Source organism: Myotis lucifugus, unplaced genomic scaffold, assembly GCF_000147115.1.
Source record: "Myotis lucifugus unplaced genomic scaffold, Myoluc2.0 scaffold_18, whole genome shotgun sequence".
Taxonomy (NCBI): domain Eukaryota; kingdom Metazoa; phylum Chordata; class Mammalia; order Chiroptera; family Vespertilionidae; genus Myotis; species Myotis lucifugus.
Genome location: NW_005871066.1, coordinates 1,985,010 through 2,010,387, shown reverse-complemented (window position 1 = coordinate 2,010,387; position 25,378 = coordinate 1,985,010). Strand labels below are relative to the sequence as shown.

The 25,378-nt window shown below is 49.0% G+C and overlaps 1 protein-coding gene across 1 annotated transcript in view; it reads right to left on the bottom strand.

Annotated features, from left to right (window-relative positions):
- ELMO1 (engulfment and cell motility 1) overlaps nucleotides 1-25,378 on the bottom strand; it is a 315,463-nt gene that overhangs the window by 24,509 nt on the left and 265,576 nt on the right. The gene's annotated exons all lie outside the window — the stretch shown is intronic.

Below are 25,378 nucleotides of genomic sequence, written 5' to 3'. Positions count from 1 at the left end.
GCCCAGGAGATCACAGTTCGATTCCCAGTCAGAGCACATGCCCAGGTTGTGGGCTTGATCGCCAGTAGGGGGCATGCAGGAGGCAGCCGGTCAATGATTCTCTCTCATCACTGACGTTTCTATCTCTCTCTCCCTCTCCCTTCTCTCTGAAATCAATAAAAGTCTATTTTTAAAAATTAGGACAACTTCTGGAAACTAAAGAGGGTTTTACTTTGTAGTCTTGCCACAGCTGGGGAGTCAACTGCCAAGGCCAGTCCCTGTAAAGGAGAGATTTTGCCAAGTGGTGTCCAGTGCGTTAAGTGAAAAGGAGCGAAAAATGAAAGGGCTCTGTGGGCCCGAGGAGCAGCACCTAGGTCTTCTGTATTTATTGTGGGGCGGGTGGCACGGAGCAGAGGTGGGCAGACTCCTTTTAGGGCCATCAGTGTCTGCTGCAATGGCTCAGCTCCGCCGTGGTGGCGGGAAAGTGGTCACAGACACGGCAATGAATGGGCGTGGCTGTGTTCCAATTAAACTTGATTTAAACAAGCAGGTGGGGGGCTGGACTTGGCCTGCTGGGGTGCTGTGCCAACCCCTGCTGTGGAGGAAACAGGCCTGGCTTTAGGGTTGGGCAACACTCACGCCCAAGTCCCTCCATCACTCGGCTGGGCACTTTGTCCAGCTTCTCTGAACCCGTTTCCTTCGCTCCACAGTGAAGGTGACCCTCTTCAGTCAGGACGAGGAGATGCAGAGCATTTACCCCGAGGCATCAAACCCATCACCAGGAGGCTCCCTGTGACCACCGTCCGAAAGACAGCTGTCCAAGGACAAAAGTCCTTCTTGCAGGATGAAAACCACCTCATGACGACGGAGGTGCTCATAACAGGCGCAGGGCAGGTCACGATTATATTTAAGCTGCACTGAGCAGAACTGATTCCAACAGAGGGAAGTTATTTTTATGAAGCAGCATTCTCAGCTGAATGACCAGAGCCTTGCAGGTGCTTCCCTGCTCCCTCCTGCCATACCTCCTGCTGGGGTGTGACCAGTGCCCGTCCTGGGGGAGGGCCGGCTCTCCAGGGCCCGGTGGGGTCAGGCTGAATGTAAATGAACAGAAACTGTTGGGAAATCACAGAGGCTCAGCTCTGCAGGGTGCAACTTCCAGCCCCCTTTCCATTTCAGCAGGTGTCTTCAAGGCCCAGATGCATTTGAAACATTTTGTTTATTAACAAACGCAAAAGAGCTCCTCTGTGTTTCACAAAGGACAGGGTCTGGAGGTGGAGTGCAGTTATAAGAACTCTAGCCACTTAACTGCTCCTGCCTGTGTTTCTCTGGCGGGTCTTTCAGAGCCTTGTGACCCCCGAGCTCCCGGGGGCATCTGTGTGAGGGGGTGATGATGAGCTCACTCAGAGCCAAAGGCCAGTGCTGCCTGTGACGTGAACAGGGAGGACACTGTAACTGTTCCTCTCTAAGACGGCATTTCTGAACCCGGAAAACCTAGGCTTGTGCATCACAGCAAAGCCAAGATTACCTAAGAGCTGACAGGAGAACAGCTCACTGCAGGCTTAGAACATCTGGAATGCCAACTGCTGATCTCACGGCCTGTTCTCTGGGCACCAGATCACTGATGATCATAAATAAACTCGCAGTTTTATCAGGTCTTTGGAAAACTATGTATCAATGATTAAAATCATGGAACCACGTGGGCTTGGGGACCTGCGTGTTCATCAAAGTTGGGGATTTTGCTCTGAGGGTCTCAGTTTTTAGGGGCGGTGTGATGTGCACTCCCTTTTGGAATATCTGTTTCTCCCACCTACTTCCTGTCATTGTCACTGACCCCTCTCTGGACCCCTGCTCCACCACTTGTCCTGGTCACCCAACAGTTTCTGACTTCAACTCCACCCCCTCGAGCCCCTCCTCAGAGAGGCTGGGTTATCTTCAAAATGCAAATCTCATCCCATCAGTCACTTGCTCGGCCCCCAAACACGTATCCATATGTTCACTGCAACATTATTCATGGCGGCCAAGACATGGAAACAACCCAAGTGTCCTTTGACTGATGACTGGATAAAGAAAATGTGGCACATACACATAATGGGATATACTCAGCCATGAGAAAGGACGGAATACCGCCATTTGTGACAACATGGACAGGTCTCTGAGAGCATCATGCTAAGTGAAACAAGTCAGATGGAAAAGAATCATATGATTTCACTCTTATGTGGGATAGAAAGCAGAAAGCAACAAATGAATGAACCAAACAAACTTACAGACACAGACAACAGTATGTTGATTACAAGAGGGTAAGGGGTGGGGGAAGATGAAGAGGGTAAAGGGCGTCAAATACATGGTGACAGAGGAAGACTAGAGTCTGGGTGGTGAGTACACACAGAATGCAATATACAGGTGATGTAGCCTAGAACTGTACACCTGAAACCTATATAACCTTATTAACCAATGTCAACCCAATACACTTAAACTAAAAACCCCCATAGCAGTCTAGCACTGCCCACAGGGGAAGACCAGCCTCTCTACTGTGACCACATGGGCCCTGGAGGCGGCTTTCCACCTCCACCTCTAGCAGTGCCTTCTACTTGGCCCCGCCCCTTGCGCTCCATGATCTGACCTCACTAAGATCATCAATGATCTGAACTCCGCCCTGTTTCTTTGTGCTCTTCCTTCCACCTGTGACTGACACCCTCCTTCTAATACCTGCTCATTCTTCAAGTTGAGACATCCTTCCCTGACCTGCTGCCCACCCCAAAGTTGGTGTTATTACCACCTACCATCCCATCATAGGATTGCACCACAACATTATGCATGGTGTCCTCTTGTTTACGATGAGATACAGAGCATGCACAATCAAATCATGCCCTAGTTATTGAGAAAACATCCATTGGTGAGTGGTGGACTCATCACATGATTGAAAAAACAGCCCCAGAAATCGGTTATTCTCAACCTCTGTCTATAATAAAATTGAAAATGTGCCTTTGCTTGGCTTCCCCCCTAGAGACTGTGATCCTTGTGGTCTGGAATGGGTTCTGGACGCTGACCATGGGAACATTAACCTGAAGCTGGGGCTGAGGGCTCCTGATCTACACAAGGAGGCGCGAGAAGGTAGGAAGGAGTAGCATCTGCTCCGCTCCAGGAATAGAGAAAAGGGACATGTTCCCTTCCCCCCAAAATCCAGTGCAACTTGGGGCCAAGGAGCTGATATCTCAGCTTGTCGCCACCCTCAGACTCCTGGACAGTGGTGGCCTGGACAGGATGCCTGCTCTCACCTGGGACAGTCAGAAAGAAGGCCAGGAGACCGTGTCCACTCGAAGCATGCTTGGTCAGGTCCCTGAGAAGCCACTGCCCCTGGGGGCCAGACCACTTTCCCTAAGCTGCTTCCCACCAAGGCAGCCACTATGGTGAGGACGTCTGCCTACCTGGACGTCCTCGGGTAGGGACCTGCTTTAGCAAAGGCAGCACCGTCTTCCCATTGAGCCCCAGTGTGCCTTGGGCCACAATCAGCATCGCTGTTCCCAGACACAGGCCTGCAGCTGACATGCCAGTGCTGAGTGGACGAGCCTGGGTGTGGCAGCATCCAGAGGTGACTTCAAACCGACCCTGAGAGCAGAGCAGACAGCCCTGGAGCAGCTAGGAAGGAAGGAGCTGCTCAGCACCACCACTCCCCTGGATTTTAGCGGCTAATAAAATAGGAATCAGATGGCAGGGGGGGCGGGGGTGGGCATGGTGCTCAGGCGGCTTTGAGCATCTTGACAATCTGATCATAATCCACATTGAGAGCTTTGAGGGCTTAGCCATTAGCCCCCCAAATAGCTCATTATACAACACCTGACCCAGTGGTTCGCTAGCATTTCAAAGACTAGGGCCGAACTGCTGAAGATCAATGGGTATGGAGACAACTTCCCTCTCACTGTCTTCAGCATCCGCAGGGAGGTCAGGCCAGGAGAGGAGATGGGAAAGGTGGGGTTTGGGCTCGCTGTCTTCTCTCTGCAGCCTGCTATAGCTGCCTGCTCCTCACCAGGCATTTTAATTTAAGGTTCAAGGCATCTTTATGGCCAATAAAAAACCCAAAAACCTGTCTACCAGCAATTCATTTTAAAATCAATTAGGGCCGGGACGGCTGAAGATCAATGGGTATGGAGACAACATCCCTCTCACTGTCTTCAGCATCTGCAGGGAGGTCAGGCCAGGAGAGGAGATGGGAAAGGTGGGGTTTGGGCTCGCTGCCTTCTTTGCAGCCCGTCCTTGAGGGGAGAGGCCAAGAGCTGTCTGACCAAGCTTCCTTTCCCCACCGAACAGGGAGCCTAACTAACACAGCCATCAGCCTAGGCTCACTGATGAGTTCATCGAAGGCCCTGGGCAACCACAGGAAGCGTCTCTCTCAGTGTCTGAAGAAGCCGGCCTCCAGCAAGCGAAGTCTGGGCAAACTACACTAGTGGTTGGCATTTAATCCACAGCTTGGAATAACCAACAGGTCAAGCAAGTCAATCAAAATATGTGAGTGTGTGTAGTGAGAGAGGCAGAGACAAAGGGGGCTGATTTTCTTGCAAAGAAGTTGAAAAAATCTTCCAATAGGGCTCAAGAGGATTGGGGGGAAATGGCCACAAATCTGTATTATAAAAAGCCAGTGGCCCTAACGCCGTAACGACCAAACGATCGGTCACCATGAAGTGCATGGAACACCTCTCGGTCCCTCCCTCACGGCCCACAGGCTCTGCTTCACTCATTCATGGGTGAGACTTGAAAAAAAAAGAGTGAATGGTAACTGTCTGCTCACATTTGATCTCTTCCAGTGTGTCTCAACCTCTATGGATGGTGGGATTTTACCCAATTCATCTCTCTATGTGTCCAGCATCTAATACCAGTTTCATACGTATTTGTAGAGTGAACAATTGAACTAAAAAAAATGGACAGAAAAGTATCAGTGGGCACAGGTAAATCAGCCTCAAATTACTCTAAAATTAGTCACTATTAAGAAATAAATGAAATGTCTACTGTTTCACATGGAAGGGGAAACCCTAAACCCACACATTTAGGTCTCCCAGCATGCTTTGCATAAGCTATTAAATAGTGACAAATGAAATGAGACAACCTGCCCCAGTGGAAGAGAGACTGGATAAACTTCTCGTAAGCGGACTGCTCAGGCAAGACCAGGGGGAATTCGGGTGCGAGAGGCAAGATGTGGCTCCCAGAAATTAGCTCTACCGCCAGATAAGACAACTCAGGAGAAATTAGAATCATTGCTGTAGCAGGTCACTGCAGAAGGACAGGGCCACCAAAACGAACTCGTTGGTGATGGTGTTCAGCAGACAGACTGGGCAGGGGGATGGCCACACAGTGGGACTTAAAATTTAGCAGTGTCCACTGCTCTGCACTCTGATATACACAGGGAAGGACTGTTCTTGCTGCTCTCCTCCAAATATTCTCCGTTGAGTAGTCATCCAACCAGCATTGTGGTACTTTAAATGGAGAACCCTGTGTTGAGAAATTTAAGTCATCGTGGTATGCATTTTAATTTCTAAATCAACTCACAATCAACAGACTATCTTAAGGGTAACTGTGTTTTGATTTTTTTAAATTTGATCTAAGAAGTTGCCAATGCCTGGTATTGCCTTCGAAGTGTTAGATGCACATATTCAATCCTGCATGAGCTCAGCTAACGTTGATTAGGCATCTTATGGGCGCTAATCACTGGGTAAATGCAGGCTCCGCAAAGAGCCAGACCCAGAGCTCACCCTCAAGAAGCTCAAGGTCAGGGAGGGGGAGGAGGCTGTAAACAGACAATAACAGTAGATCTTAATAAGTGCTTTTATGGGCATGGCTGCCAATGTAACTTGAGGACAGGGAAAACAAAGTGATTATTAAGCACAGCACGGATTGTTATGCGTACAGATATAGTTCTATTCCTACCCCATTGCTTCAACCACTGCGCTCCTCACAGTGTATTGAAATTACATAACCACTGCCATCTCCCAGTAGGCGCTTGAGTCCTTTGAAAGAAGAGACTATACCTTATTTATCTTTTTATCACTGGTGGATTTTATAGTGTCTCGTACCTGGAAAATGTCCCCCTCAGTCCAGTAAACCGAAGGTCAACGAGATTTTATTTCCAAGTTACATGTTAAAATATGGTTTCTGGGGAGACTTATAATGGCAGGGGTCGAATGCCTGTGATAATTTTCAGCAGAGGGAAAGAGAGGGCTTGCAGAGGGAGCAATGATGGATGAACTCTGGTTAGCGCATTGCTCCAGCAGCGCTCTGCTGGATCCCTCCCCGGTGGTTGTAAACTGGGACACCTCATAAATCCCAGGCTTCTCTTTGCCATGGTCGGTTATTACTGTCCCAGGGCAGCAGCACACTTTCCCAGCTAAAGTAACTGCGAGCCATTTATTATCTTTAAAGGAGAACCTGTCAACCACTGTAGCCACAAAGCCCAGACAATTAAAGGCTCTGATTCTGCAAAATCCCGACAGTTACTTCGTGGTTTAGAGCTGATGTGCCCAACGTCTGAAATGGTTCCTGTGTTTTTCCACTCCATGCCTCTTCCTCTCTGCTCATTCACTACACCCCTCACAGCTGGATGAAGGCAGCTATTCCCACAGTTCCCCGAGATCCACTGGGTCTGTATGCTTTCATCTGAATGTGGTCCCTTCCCCTCATGATGGGTCCTTGGGAAGAAACAGCATAGATGGCAATTATACAGCATATATACCTCCATTCCTCTGTTCCTTGCCAGTGGCAGGCATCACTAATCCATCACGGCACATTTTTTTTTTCTGATGAACCAGGGACTCTGCCTCCATGCAGCCACAACCAATCAGTTGAGTTTGGGACTCACAAGAGCACCCATCCTTCATCTCTGAAGGAACCCATGTCAATGAGCAATAGAAAATCTTACCTAACACATATTCGACCTTTCAATAATTTTGGATTAGATTTTCTTAAAAGTCCTAGTGCCCCCTCATGAAATGCCTTTGAGGACTAGCCCAAGTCCTTGCAGTGTGTGAACTTGTGTGCAAGTTTTGGCGTGCCACAAAAGGACAGCACCCCAATCAGAGCCAGGGCACTTTCTCTACAACTTCAAGATCAAGGTGTCTCTTCCTCACTGCCCCACCCAAAGAACAGAAAGAGCAAAAAGGATTCCAAACCAACATGGTGCAACAGGTGAACGAAATGAGAAGGAAAAACAAGAGATGGGAAGTACACAAGGCAAGATAAATATTACACTTAAAACCCTTTCCAGTGTGAAATTCACTTGGGAAAGAAAAGGGAAAGCTATAAATGCTTGCTCTCTTGGCATAATATCTTCAAAGGAATGTCTCAGGCTACCATACTGTTACACGTGCATTCTGCCTGAAGGTGACTGGGCTCCACACGCACGTTTACCAATGGTGAGAACCAACGCGCAGGGAGATGATGCAGTGTATGAAGAGGTCAATAACATGCCTTCCACCTGACCCTGGGTGGATACCAAGAAGCCAGACCCGAAAGCATTCTCTAGTGCAGACCTGGGCTCTGCCTGAGTTAGGGTACCCGAAGTCATAGCGGTGTTTCTAAAGGAGTCCCCTCTCTCAGGAGCCCACCTTCTGAGCTTGTATCAGCCTACTTTCAGCTATTTGTCTTTGGCTAACTGGGTTTCTAAGATGGATCTGCGGACTGCTCACTCTCCGCACATCATAAATCAGTGCCAAACTAAACAGGCTCCAGCCCCAGCTGAGAATACAGCGACTTGGCTCATCCCCCGACACCTAATGAACCGCATGAGGGATGACTGTTGGGTAAACACCGCGCAGAGAATGCGAGTCCGCTGAACGAGCAGTGCCTTGGACGGCACACCTAGGAAGGCGGCGTGACAAATCTGCACATTCGGATTGTTTCAGACACAAAGTAATTTTCCGACGCGGTGAAGCTTGCTAGCATTTATTTAAAGTGTTCAATTGTAAGAGGGATAAAGTTTGGGTTGTTTAGTGGGTACATCCAACAACTTCTACGATATTGGCTAGATGTAGCTAAGCTGCAAAAATTCTTATCCACTAAAGGAAACCGTATGCGCAGGTTTGTTAGTAGGTTTGTTAAAAAGAACGTGAAAGGCCCTGGATTACAGGAAAAGGTGCCTGCCATGTCTATGTTTTATTAAAACATGCTTTACAAAAAAAATGACTTGCCAATAGAAAATTGTCCTGTGCAAGTAGCACATTTAATTATCTGTAAGATTAATGCTAGCAGGGATTGGATAAATCACAGGGGAAAGACAGGAGAAAGTTGCTGAGCTACATCCAAAGGGCTTTTTTGAAATTATATGAATATTAATAATAGAACTGGTAAGGGACAAACCCTAAGGTTGTTCCAACGTATATACGTACCCATAACAGACAAGGGGAAAAAGATAAATGAAGTTGAGAGAAAACTGGAACACTGGGTAGTAACTAAATGGGTCATATTCTTTCTCACTTTATTATTTTGCTATATTTCCTAAGGTTCTTTAGCAATATAGAGCAGAAACACATGAGCTTTAGAAACAAGGAGATCTATGGTAACTTACTAATCATCTCTGAGCTTTAATTTCCTCCTCTGTACAATGGGGCTAATACTTCAAAACATAGGAGTATTCAGTCAGAAAATGCAAATGAAAGTCCCTAAAATAATTCCTGACATGTAGTAGGTACTCAATAAATTTTAGTTTCCCTCTGTTTTTCTACACATTTAAGGCTGTATCACTTCCACCTTCTGTTGTAGCTTACTCTGTAGATCTCTGTTAAGCTGTGAAAGCTTTTCAAATTCAAGATTTGCCTGCACGTCTTCCTCCACAGCACCGTGCAGTCTGCTCAGCAAGAGGGCAACAAATGCTCCCTGAACACATGTCTGAAGGACTCAACCCATCAGACAAGGGATAGCACAGCATGTAAAATATGACCTGCTGGTTCCCACAGCTCTATTAACACAGTGATCACACTGTGGGTAATTTATAAATGCACATCTGCCTCATTCGTTAGAGTGGCTTCCTCAAGGGAGACCCTGGTCATAGCAGGTACTCAATAAATATTAAATGACAGAATACTTTAATGCACCTTTGTATCTGTTTGGGAGACTCTGTTGATGTTAAAGACTAAAACTTACTGCATCAGAGAAGAGAAATGTCAATAAGGCTCAGCAGGAGAAAGAAATGTGTGAAAACATTTATTTCAGGGGAATTCTTATAGAGCTTTTGGTGACAAAAGAGCCCAAAGATGGAGGTGAAAACTGCGGAATGTTTTTATTCTTGGGAAAGCAGAAAGAGTTGAGTCCTGGATACAGAGAGAGTGTGACCAACCTGAGCAGAGGATACTGCGGAAGATGAAGTGTGGTTGTCCTCACCATGGGCCCCCCTCCCCCCTTATGATGACAAAGAATTGGGACAAATAAGACCACATACGTGCCAATAAATAGTAACAGAGTTTAAACAACAGGTGTGCTGTTAGTTCTGCCTTGGAGGAAACTCTGTGGGGGAGGGGGGAGTGAGACAGACAAAGAATGGTATCATGAGAAAAATATTTTTAGTGAATAGAAATATTAAAAGGAGCCTGCAGCCCAGGCTGGTGTGGCTAGGTTAGTTGGGTGTCATTGCCAGTTTGAGGCAGCCAATCTGTGTTTTGCTCTCACATCAATGTTTCTCTCTCTCTCTTTCTCTCTCTCCCTTCCTCTCTCTAAAAATCAATTTAAAATCTTTTTTTTTTAAAGGAGCCTGTGTGCTTCTGGGTACTGCCATTGCTGGCTGGCCTCCTGCTGACTTACGTGGACAGTAAGTCGTGTGGTTGCGAGTTGACTCCTCCGGTCGGACAGCAGTAGTAGAGGAGCCTCGATGGTCTCTCAGCGTCTGACCTGGCAGATTAGCGATCTGGATGGGGTTTTAAAGCCCCCTGTCCTTTTTAAAGCAGGGATTATTAACTCGGTGCTTTTCAAATTACCGGAAATTGTGTCACGATTTGTGAACATGTACATGAGTGTTTTTTCCACGCCCAGGGAAGCCGTGGCTTTCACCAGGTTCTACAAGTTGGTCTCTAGGAAGCCACAGCGACCACTGACTGAAAGGGGCAGCATGAGAGAAAGAACGATGCCATCAGAGCAGAGTCTGCATTTCCAGCTTTGAGCTACATGCTGAGGCATCTACGGAACGTTTTCTCCTAGATGTGTCCCATCAGCCCTCTCGCACACCATTCCCACAACTCAGCTTAGCTTCCTTTAAAACCTGTCCTTTCACCCGGCCGGCATGGCTCAGTGGTTGGGCGTTGGCCTATGAACCAGGAGGTCACAGTTCGATTCCCAGTCAGGGCACATGCCCAGGTTGGGGACTCAATCCCCAGTGTGGGGCCTGCAGGAGGCAGCCGATCAGTGATTCTCTCTCATCATTGATGTTTCTAGCTCTCTCTTCCTCTCTGAAATCAATAAAAATATATTTTTAAAAATGTTCAAGGCCTTTTGCATTTGAATTTGCTTTTGTGAAATAGGGATGATAAAACCCATAGAAAAATAAAAGTAAAACAGCAACGCCTATGAACTGTAAGGTGCTATCCAAACCAGAAACTTCTGCCTAAAATGCCTGGTAATAAAAGGCTCAGATGAAACACACCTATTCTTGGTCACCGTTCAGTCCTGCTCAAGACACCAGTCCTATTACGTGTGCATTGGAAAGAAAACTACTCAACATTACTTGGCATGTTTAATTTTGTCCTTAAGAAACAGGAGGGGGGATGATTTTAGAGTTGAGGATGCTCGTTGGGAGAGGGAAAGCAGAGATAGGCGAGGCTGCCACCACACTCGGCCCCTGGTGTGTCCCAGATGTGCGCCCTCGGGAACAGAGAGGAGCCGCTCAGTCCTGCCAACCCCCTCAGCGCGGCACAGAATTCATGAGGAAGGGCACCAAGCCAACCTGCAGAGCCAGAAGGCCGGTGCTGTTTTCCAATCTTCCCATCTCGAGGCAAAACCCAAAATAGCACAGGCTCCTGTTGGAAACCCAGGAAATCAAAGCAATAGATGCTCACAGCTGAGTCATGGCAAGTGACAGATGATGCAGCAGATCCAACAGCAGGAGGTGAGGCCCGGGGGGAGGAGAGGACCGAGGCGCCCATGTGACGCCCAGTGTGAGACAGGGCTTCTTCGGAAGAGCTTCCTCCCAAGGCTAACAACTGCTTCCTGACGGGCTGGGAGGCGAATTCATAGAACAGGCCGAGACTCTGTGGCCGATCCTTCAGCAGTGGAAAGAGCCCTGGCTTTGGAGCTGGAGAGCTCTGAGCCCTCAGCTTTGCCACTTGCCGTGGTCCAGGTCATCGCCTTTCAAATGGACCCAGTAATGCCTCCCTCCCCCTGTAGAGAGAGGCTCTAGAGATGAGATAAAACGAGGCGCCCAGCAGTGACCAGTGACAGGTGCTCAATACACGCGTGAAGTCCCTCCTCCTTTCTCCCAATAGGTGAGGCTTTGATTTTACTTCTGTTTTTAAATCCTCACCCAAAGATATGGTTTTTAAAAAAACTGATTTTAGAGTGAGAGGAAGGGAGAGAGAGAGGGAGGGAGAGAGAGAAAGAGAGGGAGAGAGGGGGAGAGAGAGCGAGAGAGAAACATCAATGCGAGAGTGAAGCATGGATTGGTTGCCTCCCATATTCACCCCGACCAGGAATGAACCTGCAACCTGGGTATGTTCTCTGACTGGGAATTGAACCCATAACCTTTTGGTGTTGGGGATGATGCTTCAGCCAAGTGAGCTATACTGGCCAGGGCTAATTTTACTTTCGTCTTAACCATTTCCCATCATAACATCTCTGCAGGAACAGGGGTCAGGGATCATCTAGCTCCAGCCTGAAGCGGTGGTGACCTCTACCACCTCTTGCCACATGGCCCCCAGCCCGTCCAGGCTGTGATTCTGGGAAAATTTTGCCACAGCTGTTCAAATATGCCTACCTTACAAGGTTCTATAAATGCAGACAATGTAAACGTGGTCACCCAAATGTAAAGCATGATCAAATATAACACAAACAGGGAGGCGGGAACGTCCGTCTATATGATGTAGTCTAGTTCTCTAAGGCAGTGCCCACCCCCCTGCCCTGTTAGCAGTCGAATCCTTTTTGAAGTAAACCTTACATGTTACCCCCCACACACAGCAGACAGAGGCAGACCGTGTCTGCGTGCAATTGGAGGAGGGGCCCTGAGCTCAGCCTCCCCCCAGTCCCGTCGGCCTCCCCTCATCCCTCGTCCACTGCCTGAGCGACACCAGACTGACCCCAGGGCCCCTGGGAGAGGGCGGCCTGAGATCCCAGGCCCAGGGACACACGACTCGGACACCAGCCCTGTGCTCTCCTGGAGAGGCGGACACATCGCAGGGGGAGGACTGGCTTCCAGGGTTACTGAGCCAGAGGCTCTCTGAGCAGGAGTGGTAATGAGTTTAACGATGGCCAAACGGTAATGACGCCAGCCTGGAGGTGGGGCCAACAGAGGCACTTTGCATGGATTTCAGGCAGAAAGGACAATGCAGTGAATCCGACCAGAAGCTGCAGGCTGAGGTCCGGAGAGACGCCGAGTGGCACGCTAGAGCTTCTGGTACACGCAGTACTGACTGCCTTGAGTGTTGTGAGCACCTCGGCTCAGTTTATGAAGGGTTACTTTTTCATCATCTCACATCTTGCCGCTCATTGGTAGTGTGACTTTGGGCAACAATTCCAGGATCCTGTTTCCTTAGTCTGCGTGGGATGTATTTCATAAAGTAATCCCCTAAAAGCGCTATCGATAAGATGAAAAGTGGTTGGATTTACCTACATTAAATAATAAGAATGTTTGATCAAAAACGAAATGATTGCCCTAGCCGGTGGCTCAGTTGAAGCCTGTCTCATACATCAAAATGTTGCAGGGTTGACTCCCAGTCAGGGCACATGCCTAGGTTTGGGGTTCGATCCCTGGTTGGGGTGTGTGAAGTAGGCAACCAATGGTTGATTTTCTCTCACATCGATATTTCTCTCTCTCTCTCTCTCTCTCTCTCTCTCTCTCTCTCTCTCTCTCTCCCCCTCCCTCTCTCTCAAATAAATAAAAAACATATCCTTGGGTGAGGATTAAAAAACACACATGGACCATTCCCAGTGTTGGTGGGGATACAGGAAGATGAGAACGCTCCTGTGTTGTTTCCAATCCGAAAGTCTAGCTGAAGCTAAATATGCATGTAGCATACGACTCCAGGATCCAATCCCTGGGCGTGCTTCCCAGAAACAATTCACACACAGGTCCCCAAGGGCTGCGAATGAGAACGGCAGTGACAGAACTTCTTGTGACAGTGGGATCTGTAGTAACGTGCACGCACATCAACTGGGGGAGATAAAAACTAAACTGAGGAAATACAGACAGTGACATACGAGGCAGAGGTTGGAAGTCTACCCAGAAGCTGGAACATACCTGAAAACATAATGTTGAGTGAAAAAATTAAAAACAGTCTCGCTTTTTATAATCTATTTCATTACAGATTTGTCATTTGTGTAACTAACAATATACAAGCAAGAAGAAGTATTTAATAAGGACACGGGCACACTTCATACCGGCATATTTAGGTCGGTCTCTCCTGGGGGCAGGGAGTTGGTGTGGGGAGCAGGGGTGAAGAGGAACCATGACGCAGGAAGAGGAGAGTCCTGCATGGACTTACGATGACAAGAAGCTATGAACTGAGGAGTCTGTATAACTCAACTCGATGCCTGAGGGCCAATTAGTTCTTAAAACCTGTGAGTTCTTGTGAAGATCAACTGGGATCTGTGAGCCAACCTTCCCGGCAATGTAGGAGGTGCGCAGCACCTATTTGCTTCCCTGACAACTTTGAGAAAACAGAAGAGGAATGGAATTTTCCCCTCTGCTTCTCTAGTAACTTAATGAGGAAAATAAGTAAGAGTCTCAAGAAAATAAGGAACTAAGAGAAGTGCTCAGATATGGGTATAGGACAGGGGTGGGCAAACTTTTTGACTCAAGGGCCACAATGGGTTCTTAAACTGGACCGGAGGGCCGGAACAAAAGCATGGATGGAGTGTTTGTGTGAACTAATATAAATTCAAAGTGAACATCATTACATAAAAGGGTACGGTCTTTTTTTTTTTTTTAGTTTTATCATTTCAAACGGGCTGGTTCCGGCCCGCGGGCTGTAGTTTGCCCACGGCTGGTATAGGAGGTGGATTCTCACACCTGTTTGCATATCAGAATCACTCAAAGGACAAACACCACAGACAACCCGGCTCCAAGCTCGCCCCCCAGAACAGAGTGGATCTGGATCGCCACCGATGGGGTGGGAGGCAACGGGGCCGGCTGGGTCTGCAGAGTGGAATCTGGGAAGCATCGCATTGTGCCCGAGGGGCTGCCCTCTGTCATCTCAGCCGCTCACGATCTCCGCCTCACTGCTTTTAAAAACTTTGACAGCTTTTGCTAAATAAAGCAGCACCGAATTGCTCAAAAATGAAATATATTCCAAAATATATGGCTAGTGTGTGCAGTATGCGACTCCATCTGCTCTTCCCAAATACTTGAGTTTTCGAAATTAATGTGTAGATAGGTCTATAAATGGCTGCCTCCAACAAAACCGAGTAGAGCCGCTTTAGGGGGTACGGGAAAATGTTTTCCCTTTGGTTTATCTGTAGCAGGACAGCGAATCTGTAAGAGCAAACAAATATTCATTCATTCATGGGTTAGCTGGTCAACAGCTGGGCTAAAACAAAATACTGAGGATGTAGTTGATTCACAGGATGGTTCCGTGAACTTACAGTAATTTACATCTAAAATAAAATAACATGCACAAGCTTAGGGAGTGTCCTTTGCACAGCCCAACATTCAAGCAAGTGTAGGTGCACCCAGGGCTGGCAGATCCCAGGAGGCAGAGAATGTCACCACGTGCTGGGTGGGATCCAGCACTTGGCGAATACTGACAGAACAATCACTCATTTCCCTGTTACTTCCCACAGTATTCAGCGCCACGAACAAAGTCTCCGCCTTTTCCAGGGCTGCTCAGGTTCACGCTGGAGACCTTTGAGCCTAAAGGCTACTCCCCATAAATCCCTGAGCCAGAGGGTGAGGCTTGAACTGGCTCAAGAGAAGCAGCAGTTAGTAAAATCAGAAAAACGTGGGCTTGGAAGTCAGCGAACCCTGGGCTTGACACCTGGCTCTGTCACCTACAGGCTGAGTCTCAGTCTCTTCCTCTGTGAAATGGGCTAATGGCATCGACCCTGCTGGCTGCTGTGAGAATCAGAGCGCGGTGCACAGTGCCTGGACCAGAGTGGGCCTGGGAATTGTGAAGTGAGGCTGCTGCAGGCGTGTTAGTGCCTAGTCCTCCTGTGAGAACTCTGCCCCTCACCCCCCTCGCGCTCACAGGGCTCCAGTTCCGATCTCTATGCTCTGGGATGCACGCTGGGCTCCTGGGGGAGAGTTTCTACAACCCAAAGCTCTCAGGAGAAAGGAGCCCTATTGGCAACTTGGCTGCAACTGGAACAATCCGTCTAAGCCAGGGGTCCTCAAACTTTTTAAACAGGGGGCCAGTTCACTGTCCCTCAGACCGTTGGAGGGCCGGACTATAGTTTAAAAAAAAACTATGAACAAATTCCTATGCACACTGCACATATCTTATTTTGAAGTAAAAAAACAAAACGGGAACAAATACAATATTTGTATTTGCATGTGGCCCGCGGGCCGTAGTTTGAGGACCCCTGGTCTAAGCCTTTCTGGATCCATCCCCTGAAGTCCTTGCTCCTCCCATCACCAAAGCGCCAGCCAGTGTGCGAAGCTGATAGCTTAGGCGGTGGACCATTTAGAACCCTAACCTGTCAGCGCTGGGGACTCTGCAGGGCGTGCCAGGAGCTCCCTACCCGCCTCGGCATCAGCAGTGATCTGAGCAGGATGTTCGGTTCTTCCCTTGGCATTCCAGCCTGGATGCGTGTCTGACAGCTTTCTCCTCCAAGGCCAGCCTCAGCCTCTAGCCTGGCCCGCAGAACCCAGATCCCACCATTTCTGCCCTGAGCAACACGCCCCTCGACCAAGCCATTCCCGAGCCAACGCCGAGGGCTCTGGACCTCTTAAAACACATCTGCGGAATACAAGAGTCAGCGAGTCCATAAAGATGAATGACAGAGGGAATGAAATGTGTCACTCCTTGTTTCCGAATGAGATTTGGATTGACTGGGGCGCTGGAATGACGCCCAGGGCTGGCGACTGTCACCTGGCGCTGCCCCCGGAGAGACAGTGACCTCACACAGCTCCGCAGAGTTCACGTCCTCCCTCCGCTGGTCTGTGGGCATTAAACACGACAGCTGCAACCTCCCAACAACACGTTCTTTAAAATTTAATTATAACCTGGTGCTCGGTTTATATCCTAAAACATAATCTCTCCCCAACCCATTAATTTACATATTTACATAATGGAATTCATATATATATGTGCACATCTTTTAATGAATATCAATAGATCACTGTGGTTTGATGCATGAAAGGTTGTTTAAAAAAATCTGGCGTAGAATGTATCCACAGTAAATCACTCTCCAAAATGGTAATTTAAGAACAAAACTCTGCATGTTGTTTTCTGCCGCTTCGCTTTCCTGCTGTCAGCTGGACCATCTTGCCTCTCTTGAAATGTCATCTCAGTGGAGAAGCCTTTTTTGACTCCCCCAGGAGTCTCCTCTCTTCTCTGTACACCCGAACCTCTTCTGACAGGGCTCCGTGGGTACCTTTCACTCCCATGTCCTTGAGAAGCAGTGTGGCCTCGGGGTCCAGAGCTGCCCACTGGACCCGTCCTTCCCTTTTCGGAGCTGAGCTCTGCCACCGACCAGCTATGTGGCCTGGTCAGGTCACTTACCCTCTCTGGGTCTCAGTTATTTCAACTGCCCTTCCCCAATATTAGAATAAGCATTGCTGCTGTTGTTATTTATTTCTACTACTATTACTACTACTACTACTACCACCACCACCCCCCCTTCCCACCTCGCCTGTGACCTCCCTGACAGCTAGATGAAGGCCACCTCTTTCTTGGCTCAAGAGCCAAGTATCATTGCTTGCATTCTGCAGGCATTCAATAACCATCAACTCAGTTCTCCAGAAACTCTTATCTTCAATACAGAAAAGTCACCCAAATGTTCTTCCATGAGAAATGGTCCAGGTAGGATTCTTAGTCTGTTTGAGCTGCTCTAACAAATTACCATGAACTGTGTAGCGTATAAAGGACAGAAATTCATTTCTCATAGCTGTGGAGCTAGAAGGCCAAGGTCAGGGGTCAGCATGGCTGGGTGGGGGCCTCTTCCCCGTTCGTGGCTGGTGTCCTGTCCTAGGTCCTCATGTGGCAGAAGGGGCTGGAGAGCTCCGGAATCTTTTATACAAATGCCAATCCCATTCACCGGGGCTCTGTTCTCATGACCCTGCACCTTCCAAAGGCCCATCTCCAAACCCAAATCCCACCATCTATTCGGGTCAGGGTTCACCACGTTAATGGGGGGGGCACAAGCTTTCATGGGAAATTCCCTGCAATTATGGCGTCATTTACCTTTCAAGGCTGTGCATCTCCTGAGCAAGCTCCCTGAGGCCTCACCTGTCTGCCGGGCACTTGCTGGGGTGAGCCCTTAGAAAGTGCCCAGGGAAGTTCACACCATCCCGAAGGGTGGTAGGGCCTCTCTGCATACCCCTGGTTAATACTGTCCACATCTCCTTCCCTTTCTTCTGGCACTTTCCCCAACCCCCATCAAACACCTGGAATTCTATATATTTGCTCCTTGCTAGCTCTTTTCTTCTCTTCCCTTATAGAAAAGAGGCAAATTTCAGGGCAACAAATATGGTATCTATTTACAATAAAATATTTAAATTCCAATAACACTAAGTCAGGTATCAGTTTGGCCAACTGAAGTGATGTCCCATGAAAGAGGCGGCTGAGAGATCGATGTTCCTGAAACAAACCTACAGACTCATTCGCTATTTTACTCTGAATACATTTCCTCTCAACCTCCAAATTCACAGAAGCTCATGAACTTCTATTTGCTATTTCACTTTATATCCTTAAACATTTTTACAAATTTTCCCCTTTTAAAGTCAGGTATCACAGACCAAAGGAAAAACACAACCACCACCAATGGATATTTAGTTCTTTTTTAGCCTCCCCCACCAGGCACTTTAAGAGACATTTTATTTATTCTTGGCTTTGGGAAAATCTCAGCCTACAGATTATTTGTCATTTTTCTCATTTGGGTCAATTTGTCATTATAATTAGTTTTATTCTTGGACCCTGGATCTTTTCCTTCTGAAAATTAAGACGTCTTCCCTAAGAGGACTTGACAGAGAGGGAAACAAGGGAGACAGAGAGACACAGGAACACCTCCCTCCTTTAATGGACGTGACTTAACAATGAACTTGCTTCGGCTGCGAGGGTGTCAAGGGGCCCTGGTGGCTGAGTGCCAGGCAACGGTATGCTCCCGGTGTGGAGGCTGCGCTCAGCTGCCAGCAGGAATCAGGGTCTGAAAACCTCCATTTCCCATTTGTCTTCCAGGGTAGCTTTAAAAAATCGGCTGAGTGTTAGCTTCACACTTCATCCCAGTGACATTCCCTATGGAAAATGCTCCCAGAACTGCTCATTGTACCTTCTGTCTTTCCTTTTAAATTTTATTATTATTTTTAATCCTCTCCTGAGGATATTTTTTCATTGATTATTAGACAGAGTGAAAGTGAGGGGGAGAGACACACAGAGAGAAACACTGATGTGAGAGAGACACATCAATTGGATGCCTCCCGCACGTGCCCCAACCAGGGCTGGGGATCGAGCCTGCAACCAAGGTACGTGTCCTTGATGGGAACTGAACCCGGGACCCTTCAGTCCGAGAGCCGACACTCTATCACTGAACCAAACATACCCCAGGGCCCTCCTGTCTTTCTTAAAGGTGACAATGAGCAAGAATAACCCAATGAAGGTGGTCAGGGAGGATGAATAACATCGAGATGGGCACAGCCAGGCCTCCAAGGTCTTCACTCACAGCCCAGTCCCTCCTGTGGGCATCGGTCTGGACTTGCCCAGGAACCATCTCTCCCTCTAATGGGCGGTCCCTATTCGCAGCACCTGACTACGGTAGCACGTTTCCCAGGGAGCGGAAATCTCCCTGGGATTAATTGCTAATCAATTAATGAACGAAAAGAAAGAGACATTAGTCACACAACCTACAGAACAAAAAGTCTGTTACCCTAACAATGAGTGCATTGTCTTTGGAAATTTGGCTCACATGTTGCAGGGAAGCTTTGCATGTCAGTATGAGAGCTTCAGGTAGGAGAATAGAGGCAACGAGGAAGCTAGTCTCAGTTTGGGGAAAGCAGTTCCAAGGCTGCCATGACAACTGGACGGCTACAAGGAAAGAAACCGCGATAGAAACCCTGCCGTTAGATGAGATGCTGCAGAGGGCTGGGCTGTGGGCTTGGAATTGGCTAGAATTGCCAAAGCAGAAGAGTTTGGGTGGGGGTCTCGGAATTTTCTTCTTTTTTAAATATAATTTCATATATATATATATTAGAAGAAGGGAGAGGGAAAGAGATAGAAACATCTATGAGAGAGAAACATTGATTGGCTGCCTCCTGCACACCCCCTACCAGGGATCAAGCCCACAACCCAGGCATGTGCCCGGACTGGGCATGGAACTGGCAACCTCTCAGGAATTGCTGGGATGATGCCCAACCAAGTGAACCCCACCGGCTGGTTCTTGAAATTTTCGAGGCACCTTCCAAAATTTAGAACCTAAGCGAATGCATTTTTAAAAAATCTTAAATTACTTCAATGGGCCTGGGACCATGCATTAATTCATTCAATTACCTTCAAGGAGTGTCTACTTTGTGCCAAGTATCGGAGATTCAGAAAGGAGCATCAGTGACTCTAATGTATCAGGAGAACCATAATGTTCCATAGGTCATTAGGTAGAGAGGCAGCCCCAAAGACAAGATGTTTGAGTCGGGTCAGGAATGATGAGGGGGGCTTTCCGGGTAGAAGGGAAAAGGAGAGACATTCCAGGCAACGGTGGGCAGTCTGGCACGTCTGGAAAACTGAACACAGTTCCGGCCCGGAGCACCAGTGAGGGAGCTGGGCAGAGGGAGGCGGGGACTCCTGTGGGAACCACCAGGAGCCAGATGACCGTCCGAGTTGTGTATTAGAACGATCACTCTTCCAAACTCTGTCTGTTCCAACCAGGCTGACCCCCAATCCTAACGCAGACCTTATTAACCATCGCTCTCCGAGACTGCCCAGCAGCCCTGGCCTTGCTTAGTGGCTTAGCTCATCGTTCCTGGAGACACGCCTCTTTCTCCCCTGGGGGTGTTGGGCCTGGGAGCAAGAATTGCAAGTTCATGGGCTGGAGGCCCTGGCCCCTCGGGATGCATCACGTCACCCCGCCTTCTGTGAGGTGCCCGGAAACGAGGGGCCTCCCGCTGGCAAAGCTCCCCCTGCTCTCCTGGGGCCTGAGTACTGGGGCAGCATAAGAGACCTAAGGCGGTAGAAACGGGACCCCGGAGGTCTTGGGGTGCACACGCCGCTTGAGCTGCCTTAGAAAACATGTAAGCCAACCAAGTGGAAGCCCCGAGTGGAAATGTGTTTGCTCCTGCGGAAGCAGCCGTTTGGCAAACTTCTCCTGACAGGACATGTATTTGGTAAACACATGCAAACACAGTGCACACTAAACTGACTGCGTGTTGTGGGGGCAGGAGGAGGGTGGCTGTCATCCGATGGAGGGGATCAGCACGAAGGGGGACAGTGTCCCCTCGGGGTTGGGGGAGGCAGGGGACGACTGGAAGGGAAGTGGGACAGGGCGACCAGCGGTGAGGGCAGAGCTGATCACTGAAGACCACCGGGGGCGGGGCCGTGGGAAAGGCCGCGTGTCCTCGGCGGTGGTCTCACCTTGGGACCATTTCTGCCCCAGGCCCGGGAACATTTGGCAGTTCCCGGCATCCACTGGGGAGAGGCCAGGGATGATGCTGCCCATCTGACAAGGCACGTGTCCCCACGAGGAAGAAGGAGCCAGCCGCACGGCAACAGCACCGCGGCTGAGCCCGGACACCTACGGAGGGCTCTGCCTGCCCCCTCGGCTGCTCGGGCCTGTCTTCCCCGCTGCGTCTGAAATCAGCTGCCAGGAGGTTAACACACACACGCACCGTAACATCTAAAAATAAAGCCGTTTTTATACTTCAAGGAACAGACAGCGCCATCATCTTTTCGTGACTCTCTGGGTGCTTGAGCGCTTCCCGAGGCTGCGGAGAGCGCCCGTCTATATATAGTGCGCCTGTCAGATCCGCCGCCTCTGCAGGCTGGCTGCTGGCAGCAGAGATAAGCCGAACTGATGAAAGGATTCAAGTCCCCGGAGGTAATGGCTCCAGAAACTTCCAGGAAAGGCGCCCAGCCCTGTGCTCAGAACCCTCCCCCATCAGCATCCCCCTGCATTCGGTCCCTGTAGGATCCCTCCTTTCAATGTCCCCCCACTCCCCGTTCAGGGGCCTCAAAGCCCAGAGTATCTGCACCTTGTCTTTTGATGTCACCCTTGCACGTCCCACTCTAATTGCAAAAACAGGCCAGCAAATACATTTCCCAATGAGCAGTTTTTTGAAAGGCAAAAGGCCCGTGTGTCATTAAGAATCCAGACCCCAGCCGGGCTCTTCCCTCAGACAAATCGCCTCGCTGTAATTTTCTTGCAACAAATGTCTGTTGAGGGCTGCCAGGCTGCAGCAGGAATTTGTTTAATGACAGGCCCTGGGAAATTCAACACTCAGCCATGGTGAGGTGATGGCTGCACCTCCCCCAGCCTCGCCCCCGCAGCCTGGTTCCCAGCCCAAACCCAGCAGCCAGGCGAGGACCAGAGGACGGTGCCGGCCGAGGAATCAATCTCGATCTTCCATGTGCTCTGCTGCCTCCGTGCCCCTCAGAGTCCCTTCATCTTCATTCTCCATCCCCAGAACCCAGCACGCCTGGCTCAGCTACAACTTCGGGTAATATTTTTACCCTCCCGCCTGCGCTCCCCCAACCCTGTTACATAAGGAAGGTCCCGGCTGCCCCAGGCGAGGAGGTGGATGGAGGGAAGAACTCTGAATCGTGACTGAGGCTCTGCCCTCATTTCTACCCCACAGTGCAAGTCTCAGCACATTCAGAGTCATCGGGACAGTGGCAGGCAGTCCCACAGGAGGCAGGGCCAGGACCCAGGCCCGCCCTGTCTCTGACAGGTCAGGAACCAGGCCTGAGCCTGGAACGACCCTCTCAAGATCACCCATCGAGTTAGTGACAAGGTTAGGGTCCAGGTCTAGCTGGAGAGGATGGCTGTGCATTTTTAAACACAGGTGGACAATCGTTCCTTTTGTCTGAGTTGTGGCTGGGTTAGGGGCGAGGGTCCTTCCCAGGGACCCCAGAGTCCCACCGGGGAACCGTCCCAGCCAAACCGAGGCAGGAATCTCAGGTCGTAGCCCTGTTAGCTTTGGGCTGCACTCAGCATTGTACTTAAACCTCAAGTGAGTAAACCTCCCAGTGTCTTTCTCCCCTTAGTGGGAGGAACCAGAGGAGGGAGAGGAAGCAGTACTAGGCCCTCGAAGGAACTCTGAGAGGCTGCCTATGTGCCTGCTCCCTGGGACGGAGGAGGGGCAGGCAGGGGCCCCACGATCCACTGTTGGTGCTTGCGACCCATGCACTCATTTCTAAGCCCAGAGGCCTGTCCTTCTACATCCCCAAACTACGCTATTCAAATTCCTATTGGACTTTCATCATTTGCAATGGAATCCCATAGTTTACTGTTTCCTGCTTTTTAAAAAATTGATTGTTGGCACTATGGCAGATTTCCCTCCCCTTTACCTACCTCCACCCAGCTTTTTAAATGAATTTGTCCCAACTCCACACATGCTAGATTGGAGAAAATGAAATCCCTATAACTTATTTTGAAGTGAACAACAAACAATTAGCTCTGAAGAGACTGGGTCCTATGGAGTTGTCTGTAGGTGTTTAGCACCATTGAAAAAGATACCCAGTCTTTTAGCCTCAAAAATTATAACAACGACAATAGCACTACCACTTACAGAGCACTTACCAGGTACTAGGCACAGTTTTAACGCCTACATGGTTAAGTTATGTGTTTCAACCACCCCAGGAGGTAGATACTATTATGATCCCCATGTTACAGATGAGGAAACTGAGGCAACTTGCTTAGGGCCACACTTCTAGTGAGTGGCACAGCAGGGATTTAACCCGGACTGTCTGGCCCCAGGTTCCTGCCTTAGGAGATGCTCCTTGGCAATGAGTTTATTGGCTACTGAAAACCTGAAAGGATATCCTGGAGCTTTAGTAACAACCAACAACTCCAAGATTCTTGGCTTAACCCGGTTTCTCAACTCGTTGGACCACAGGAGATGCGCACGCCATACCTGCTTAGGAAATCTCAAACACGGATCAGTGGCGGATCCTTTAGAATCTGCTTCTCAGCAACAATCCCGCACAAAGGAATCCTTGTTTACATGAGTTCCAGTAAAGTTCTAGAATCTTCCTTGGCTAGTCTCGAACTAACACCACGGCGAGAGCTACGATGACCTCCCCTTGAGAAAAGTCATCGTTCCCTGTGGACAGTGGGGCTTTGCTATGCCTCGTGCTGCGGAGGAGCCTGAAGACGCCCTAATGCATCTGCTCCTGGGCTCCCTCCACTGTTCTCACTGGAGGACCTAGAGGAGTGCAGAAGGCACACCCTGCTTTCTACCAAACGAGAAAAGTGGGGACCAGGACTCAGAAAATGACAAGTGAGGGTGTGTTCCACCTTTACTCCCCGTAGCTCCGCGAAGCTGCTGCTCTCACTGCCCTCTGACGGGACACTTCCTTCCCGTCTAACACGTCGGAGTGACTCCTGTGAGATGAAGCTGTCAGACTGCGTGTCAAGGTCCTCGCCACCTTTGGCAACAAAACCCCACGGCCTGGCCAACAGGAGGGAAGCAGGATGCCGGGCCAGGCCGATGGACACGGCGGCCAGAACACGGCTCCAAGTCTCACACCTGGGGTGGCCACAGCCTTTGCTTTTTGTTTAAATCCATTTCTAAATTTCATCTGTAAGTGCGAGGGACCCACGACTAGCAAGATTTACTCACACAGTTCCAGTCAGCAGTGAGCACTGTGGTCACTGACAGTGGCTGCAGTGTGGGAATTTCAGGTGGGTTCTTAGCCCCGGAGAGATGCTGGGTGCACAGGGACACACATGGAGACGGGCGCCACCAAAGCCTGACCCCCATCCTAAATGGCCACTCTGTAGTGCACAACTCTGGGTAAGCTACGTGCAAACTTTCTTTTTTTTAAAAAAATATATATACTTTTTATTGATTTCAGAGAGGAAGGGAGAGGGAGAGAGAGATAGAAACATCAATCATGAGAGAGAATCATTGATCGGCTACCTCCTGCACGCCCCCCACTGGGGATCAAGCCCACAACCTGGGCATGTGCCCTGACCAGGAATCGAACTGTGATCTTCTGGTTCATAGATCAACACTCAACCACTGAGCCATGCTGGTGGGCGGCTAAGTACAAACTTTCTCATTTGCATCATCAAGACAGAATTTTGCAGATTTCTTTTTGGGTGTGGATTGAGTAAAGAATAGAGATACCTTTCCTTGTTCCCAGAACCGGAACACCCAAACGCAGTACCAGACACTGGGCAGCCAATGGAGTAGCTGGTCATGAATGAAGCCTGTTTCGGAGCACCCTGTCATTCCCCCCACAGCGCAGTGATCGCTGCTCTCCTTTACCTGCAGGCTGCTCCATCTGACTGTTGGCCAGGACTGCAAAGCCTGAGGCTGGAGTAGCAGAGCTGAAAGCTAACAGCACATGGATAGCCCCAAACTGAGGACTTCCAACTGTGATACCACATCCCCCCACCTTTGGGAGACAGTACCGAACTGTCTTGCTCTTTTTGCAAAGCCCATGTTCCTTCCTCCCATACAATGAGTATAACTCTAGAAATCAAACTTGAAGGCACTAGGTTCACACTAGAATGACTGATAGAGGTGCACAGGCTATGTACATATTTAAAAAGTTGGTTACTTTGAAGGACTGTCATTTTAACTACTGTCATAGGCTCAAGGGAGAGAGATTTTAGGGTTCAAATAGCAGAATATAGATGAGTTATCTCTCAGTTCTTATGGGAAGCCAGAATTGAGTTCAACCAAATAAATCATGTCAGTCAACCTCAAATAATTCAGGAAACCAAACTTCATCTCGTAGGGCTTTATCATTTTCCTGGGGTGTTGGTAAATCTCTGAAAATCTCAAAAGGCAACCCAGGAAAAGCAGATTCAGAAATCTCATTTTTTGGTCACTTGTTAACTAAGAAGATAAGCTCCTTTGGTTCAAGTGAGTCTTTAAGATTAACTCCAAGATGCATTGCTGTGTCTTCCTCCC